The sequence below is a fragment of the Psammomys obesus genome, unplaced genomic scaffold, assembly GCF_907164565.1.
Source record: "Psammomys obesus unplaced genomic scaffold, mPsaObe1.curated_primary_1811, whole genome shotgun sequence".
NCBI classification, from domain to species: domain Eukaryota; kingdom Metazoa; phylum Chordata; class Mammalia; order Rodentia; family Muridae; genus Psammomys; species Psammomys obesus.
In genome coordinates this window covers 1,102,088-1,109,395 of record NW_026596725.1, presented here as the reverse complement: position 1 = coordinate 1,109,395, position 7,308 = coordinate 1,102,088, and positions in this window count along the sequence as shown.

Genomic DNA, 7,308 nt, shown 5'->3' with positions numbered 1-7,308 from the left:
TGTTTTTTTTTTTTTTTTTTTTTTTTTTTTTTTACTTGACAATGCTGGATTAACACAGCAATTAAATAAATGAACAAATAAATAGATTAATTATTAATTAATTAATGAGGGAACTGTTGAGAGCTGGATCACTCTCCTCTTCCTCAAGGAAGCTACTTGGTGGCTATTTCTCTTTTACTTAATTTCTGGGGTTCATATCTTGCCACATTTTGCTGCTGGGGCTGCTTGAAATAAGTGTTGTGACATATTGTTTGTCATCATGCACCCGCAAAGTCTCCGCCAACTTTCTGCATGGGTTTATTGCAGCATGACTTCTAAAACCCATGAATTTTCATGTCTTCCAACAGCCACTTCTAGAACACTGTGACCTGTGCAGAATCAGAGCTACGAATTCAAACCTAAGAGGATAGAAATCATGCAGCAGTTGGCAGGCTTCCAGATGTCACATGACACTTCTAAAGCTTAGATCAAATGTTTTAAGTAGTGCGCTTTGAGAGGTGGAAATGAAGCTGGCCACATCTCTGTCAGGAGCCTGCCTAGGTACTAGTTCTGCTTCTGAAAGCCAACATACAAGTCAAATAATGGGTGATTTCTGATATTCAGTTCCCTTATTTCTAAGTGAAAAAAGCCTGCATTACAAGATCTGTAACATTAATGTCAACTCCAATGTTCCATAAAGAATTTTTGAAGACTGGCTTTTTGTTCTTCCAGTGTTTAAATCCTACATATATTCCTAACCCCTAGGAGAGGGGCAGAGGGGTAGAAAAGAGAGAGAGGGTGAGATTGTGAGGAGACAAGAGAGGGGGCCATAGCCAGTATACAAAGTGAATAAATTGTAATAAATGATAAATTAATTTTTAAATGTTTCATAAAAAATTACTTTTGGAAAAGACTACCTACCTCATTGAAACATGAAAACAACCAAGAAAAGGCATTCTCTCCATTTTCTAAACTAAAGATTCTCAATTCCTGAGAAATTTGGTGGCTTTTCCAAAGATTTCCATTGAAGCATTATATCATTATCTTCTCAAATTTTAAATAGAAAACCAAAATATTCCATAGCCAAAAAAAAAAAAAAAGACATCCAGTGTTTTCCCACTCCCTCTACTTCAGTAAATAATATGATCTTCAGTTTATTTGGCAAAACATGAGCTGGGCTTGGCTCTAAGACAGATGAAGCACTCTTAGTAGACAAAATTCATACTTAAAGTTAACACTAATGGATCTCCTGGTAGGCTCTGACTGTTGCTCCACTACATTTGATAGTAACAGTGACCACTGTCAAACAGCAAAGCTGTGACCAAAAGATCTCAGCATTAACTCTCTGCACTCTCTCGCTGAAAGCTAAACATCCAATCATCACTACCTCTACATACTTGGAAAGTACCCTGAGCAGGCTAACAAATTACATGCCTTCCAGAATGTGAAAAGATGTATCTGTAAGTTGGAAATGTGATTAGCTTTTGGTAGTAAGTTCAGATTCCTTCACATGAAGGAACTAATAATCACGGAGTCTGGGATCATAGGCTTCACAGAGGTAACCTTGGCTGTTTGGCATAATTTTTCATGTCCCTTGCTTACATCCTGCCTTTTGCATCCTTTTTCTAAAATGGAGACAAAGTACTAAGGAATAGACAAACACACATTCTAGATTTTTGCTGGATTGCTAGGTGCCAATCACAGTGATGCTTATCTGCAGGAAGATACTCAAACTATAAATAAATTCAAAATAATGGTTTCCATTGCAATGTTCCTCAGCTTTGTTGAATGATGGGGCATACAGATAGCCAAACATTTTAATTCTTTTATGTTGAAAGCATGAGTCGTTTGAAGTCTGCGTCTACTTTCAGACCAGTTAACAGAAGACAATGAAAGTTGGAGGTTAACTTGAATTTTAAAAGATTTGCTTTAGAAAAGATTATATTTCCAGACTCTGGTAAAATGGCTCAGCAGTAAAGAGAATTTACCACCCTTGCAGAAGGCTGGAGTTCTGTTCCTAGCATCCACATAGCAGCTCACAACCATCTGTAACTCCAGTTTCCAGGTACCCAACAGCACCGTCTTGTAGCCTTTGCAGGCTCTGCAGGTACAAACATGGCGCACATTCACACTTCTATACATTAGGTAAAAATAAATCTAGTTTTATATTTTCAGAAACGAAACTTTATAGTACTTGCAATGCAACATGCAGCTGTTTGGCGTGCTTCGTCACTGTAAGATGTCTTAGCTTCCTAACCATCCCATTTGGTTTCATGGTGGGTAAGAAGACTGAGTTACCGCATAAGTAACTTTCAAGCCACTTGCCAATTACTGGACAAGTCAGGATTCTTAAATATCCGTTAGAAACCCAATAAAGTCGTGGGGGAAGTGGGAGTATTTCAAGTTTGATGCAAAGCAGAAGTACTCGTAGTTTACTGACTCTTGCTCCTTCAGCTTCAAAGCCATGTTCCCTCTTGACTCTTTTTAACACATCTAAAAGAGCATTCTGGAAAATGTACTATTGTTTCTCAGAAGTAGTAATAAAGTCTTTTTTTTAAAATATATGAATGATACCTATATGACCACAATTAAGTGGGTATCTCGAAAACAGAAAACAATGAGCAAAGATGACTTCATAAATAGAGGAAGAGCTATTATTTTTGTTGTGTTACAGATAAAACCCAGGGCCCTGAACACACTGGGTGAATGTTTTCCCACACGTCTTATTGGCTAGTGTTATAGTTCACATAGTTACAATGAGAGAAATCTACGACAAGAATTGAACTAGCTTTTCTTAACATAGAAACAAAAGGCATATTTCACATTCCCAGCACTCTGTACTACCCAATCATGCTGTACTTCAATTTTTCTTTTTGTAAAATGTGTCCAAAATGCCTATCTCACTGTGCTGTTATAAAGTAATGTAAGCAATATAAAGCACCCAGCATGGCTCTTCAAATACTTTACAGTTTGTAAATACAGGCTTTCCAGTTTATAAATATTAGAAGAGAATTATTACGCTTTTGTGTGTATTCTCAGACACTAGCTCAAATAGCTCAACTTTTGCCTCCTCTGTATTTCTTCTCTCTTATTTCTAACTCCCATAAGTCAGAAGTTAGGATCTCCTTGATTGGTTCACAATAGCCTTTCATATCATCACTTCATGAACCACTATTGTGAAGCTTCTGTGTTCTCAGTCCAAAATACTGTGGAGAGAACTGCTGCAGTGCCTCAAATGAAAATCTGTATTCTAGCTGCAAGAGAAGACTTCATCCACTGAAGTGTCGCCTAGCAACTCAAGGGTATATGTGGTTAAGGGCCAATGAACGTTTGAACTACCAGGTTCCTGGTTCTCCAATCCTACTTCCATGGTCCCTCTCAGTGATAACGGAACATATTCCTAGGTCACACTGCTAAATCTCCTCACTGTAACATCAGGGCCAGTTCTCTGCAAAGGAACAGGCTGCTTTACAATTCTTTGTATTCTATCTAAATTCCTTTAATAATATAATCTTTTTGCGCTGCCTCAGGGCTCTCAGTGTCTTCATTTGAACTCCAAGATGAACCCCTCAAATATATTCCTGCTGCTAAATCTCTCAGTTCTTTCACAGACTCCTTGGAGGGTTATACAACCTCACTTCAGAATAAGATTTTAGCAGGAAGACAACACACACTCAGACCCATCAAATACATGATAATGTGCATAATCTTTGACTGTATGGCCAATACGTAAAACATAAAAAAAAAAAAAATCAGGAAATCCTAAATCATAGAATAAAAATAAGTCCAAAAGTTATGTAGAAAAAAAAACATTTACAACTTAGTCTTATTATTTAAAACATGATGAAAACTCTAATAGACTTTAAGTTATCTCTTGATTACAGATAGTATAAAAAGAACATACATGCTATGTAAAAAGTCAAGTACAGAGCAATACCAAAAAGGCCATATATGTCAATATAGGTGCAGAGGGCTCCTACAGATTCTCTGGTTGAATCTCCATTGTTACATAGAGGACGTGAAAAGAACAATCTCTATATTCACCATACATAGTACTAAACTCACATACATACACACAAAACAAAAAACAAACAAACAAATCCTCCCTGGGCACCTAGTTAACATTGCTCAATATACTTGATAAACTTAAGACATTAAATTTCTGAAAAATAATTATTATGCACATAGAAAATATTCTAAGTAAAAAAAAAAAAAAACATGGAGGGGAGGAATAAAAATGCTGGGTGAGCTGGGTATGGTGGCACATGCCTTTAATCCCCGAACTCAGGAAGGCAGGCAGATCTCTGTTAGTTTGAGGACATCCTGGTCTACAAAACAGGTCCAGGAGAACCCAGGCTACACAGAGAAACTCTGTCTCAAAAAACAAACAAATAAAAAATCTGGGTGAATGAAAAATAGTTATGAGAATAGGTTAATATAAATCATAGAAGTCATCTAAAAATTTAAATTGAATGTGGTTTAGTAGTAAAAGGAGTGGGAAAAGAAAGAACAAGATTGAAACCGTGACCTGGATTTACAGTAGGATAGTCTTTATAAGAGTTTTTTCAGCATGTAGACTGCTAAACAATTAAAATGCAGCAAAATATGATTCTTAACCATCCATATTCCGATTTTAGCTTATGCTACCAAGCTGTCATTGTGATCACCATAATTGATGTTTGCCATTTTAATATTAAAGTTTTCTCACTAATGGCATTAGATATAAATGACTTTGATTTGTGATTTTCCCCCAACACTGGTTTTAGAATGCATGGCATGATTATGTATGAAATGGGAATTGAAAATTCCCCTAATATCCATGAGCATGTATTTATTCAGTCTTTAAAATTTAGAATTGTGTAGGTTGCCTAAGCACTGGATTCAAACATTCAAATAGAAATGATTACATATATATGGTAATCTCCCATGTATGAAGAAATTGCAAAGATCAAGAACTGGAGATAAGAGTGCAGAAGTTCAAGGTTATAGCTTTTTAAGCATTCCATGATTCACACAATGTGCATATTTTTAAAGACTCCGAAACATCTAGTTAGCTATGCAGTGGTTCAGACTTGGCATGCAATGTCAGTAAAACCAGAAGATGTGCTTTGGGTTTGAAAATTGGTTTCTTGTGTCAGTTAAAACTCAGAAACACATTTTCTACTCCATGGAAACCTCACTCTACCGCTCCACCTGCAACAACTTTGTAAAAATCATTTTAACAAAATGGAACTATGTAGATCAAGCTCAACTTTTCACAAGTTATAAGCCTTAAATGCAAGATGTTATGGAATGGAAATAGTGATATTCTGCTAGGGCTAGTAGACATGGCAGTCTTCTTTTACATTATATTAGAAGCTAGAGAAAGAACTCTTGCCCCTGAAAACACTAAATTTAGTTCAGATTCAATTTAGCAGACATATACCAAATGCCTACTACTATTTATTAAGTGTTGAGTTGACAAATGTGAATAAAACGCAGTTGTTGCCCTCAAGATGATCACTGTGTAATGGAAACAACAGCTAAGGGACAAAATGGTAAACATACCAGATCTTCACAGAGCACTGTGGGACCAGAAAGGAAGGTCTCCTACATGATAGAGGAGGCAGGAATGTCCATGTTTCCTCTACAAGTGCTTAGTTACCCTTGAACCCTGCCTCAGAAAATTAAAAGGGGGGGGGGAAGTAGGAGGAACGCAAGTCTTACAGACAAAGGGAGACAGCTGAGATGAGCAAAGATTAGAGCCCTGCCAAGTTCAGACTACTAGACACATAAGGGGGTTGGTTGGCAGTTTACGGGGTGAATGAAACTAGGAGTTCTAAGCACAAATGCACTGATTTGAATCCACTTATGCTTTAAAATACGGGTGATAACAAAGTCTTTCTAAAGAGAAAATATCTACATGGTATCTGACAGTGTGAGAAAGAAAAGCCAAAAGCAAACAGAAACCAAAGAAAAGCATTGCTCCTTTATAATTTTGGTCAGGCAAAACCTAACCAGTTGTAGAAACAGATAAACAGCTTTCCCACTAACATCAAAACACACCATCCACAGAAGATTAAGCCTGCCTACAAGATAAACAATGAAACCACAAACACACTCCTAAGCTATTTCAAAAAAAAAATCACCAATATTATGATTAATTAAAATAATAGGAATGCTTGGAGAGATGGTGCAGTAGTTAACAGCATTGATTACTCTTGAAGAGGATCCAGGCATAGTTCCCAGCACCTACATGGTGGCTCCTAACCACCTATAACTCCAGTTCTAGGTCGTCAAACATCCTCCTCTCGATTCTACAGGCATACACATGCATGCAAGCAAAATGATCACCATACAAGTTAAAAATAAAATAAATGCAACACATAATAATAATAATCTAATAGCCCTATTCATGTTCCTTATAGAAAAATTACAAACAATACACAGTATCTCATATCACCTTAGCTTCAGGAGTAGCACCTATATTCCGATGCATCTGAATCACTAAATGTTTCTAGGTGGAACTGTTTAAACACAACAACAGTGCATATAAAAATGGAAAGGTTCCCTCAGGACATATGAACCCATGTATTTTGATGTTTGCTTGTCTGAGAATTACCTGTAGTGGGTAAATCTGTTATTGCTTCAATTTATGGTAAAAACCTAAAGATGAACACATACTAGAATGACAGAACAAAAGGATGTTTTTATGAAAGAAGCCATTGGACAACACATTATGCTGAACAACTACGAAGGTATGATGAGGACTAGGAGTGGGTCCATTGGGAGGCACTTGCTGCCAGGGCTAAGTAAATAAATGTAAAAATAAAAAAGAATTAAACTAAAAGAAAATATGGTAATCTTGCTCTTATTTGATTTCTTCCCTCTCGACAAGCGGGTTTTCATAGACATGGGAATCCTGTAAAGCAGTGTTTCTCAACCTTCCTACTGCTGTGACCCTTTAATACAGCTCCTCATGGTGTGACAGCCCCAATATAAAATTATTTTGTTCCTTCCTCATAACTGTAATTTTGCTACTGTTATAAACCATAATGTAAATGTTTGATATGCGACCCTGTGAAAGGGCCATTCAACCCCTAAGGGGTCTGAATCACAGGTCAAGAACAACTGCTGTAAAGGCAACACCTGTGACACAGTTGAGTCTTACAGTCTGACAAACTGAAAGCCTTGGGAGTTACACAGATCCATGAATGAAAACCTGTCCTCTCATACTGATTTGCCCTGCAATCTAAGAAAATGTATCTAACTTTTTAAGGGAAAAAAAGAAAGAAAGAAAGAAAGAAAGAAAGAAAGAAAGAAAGAAAGAAAGAAAGAAAGAAAGAAAGA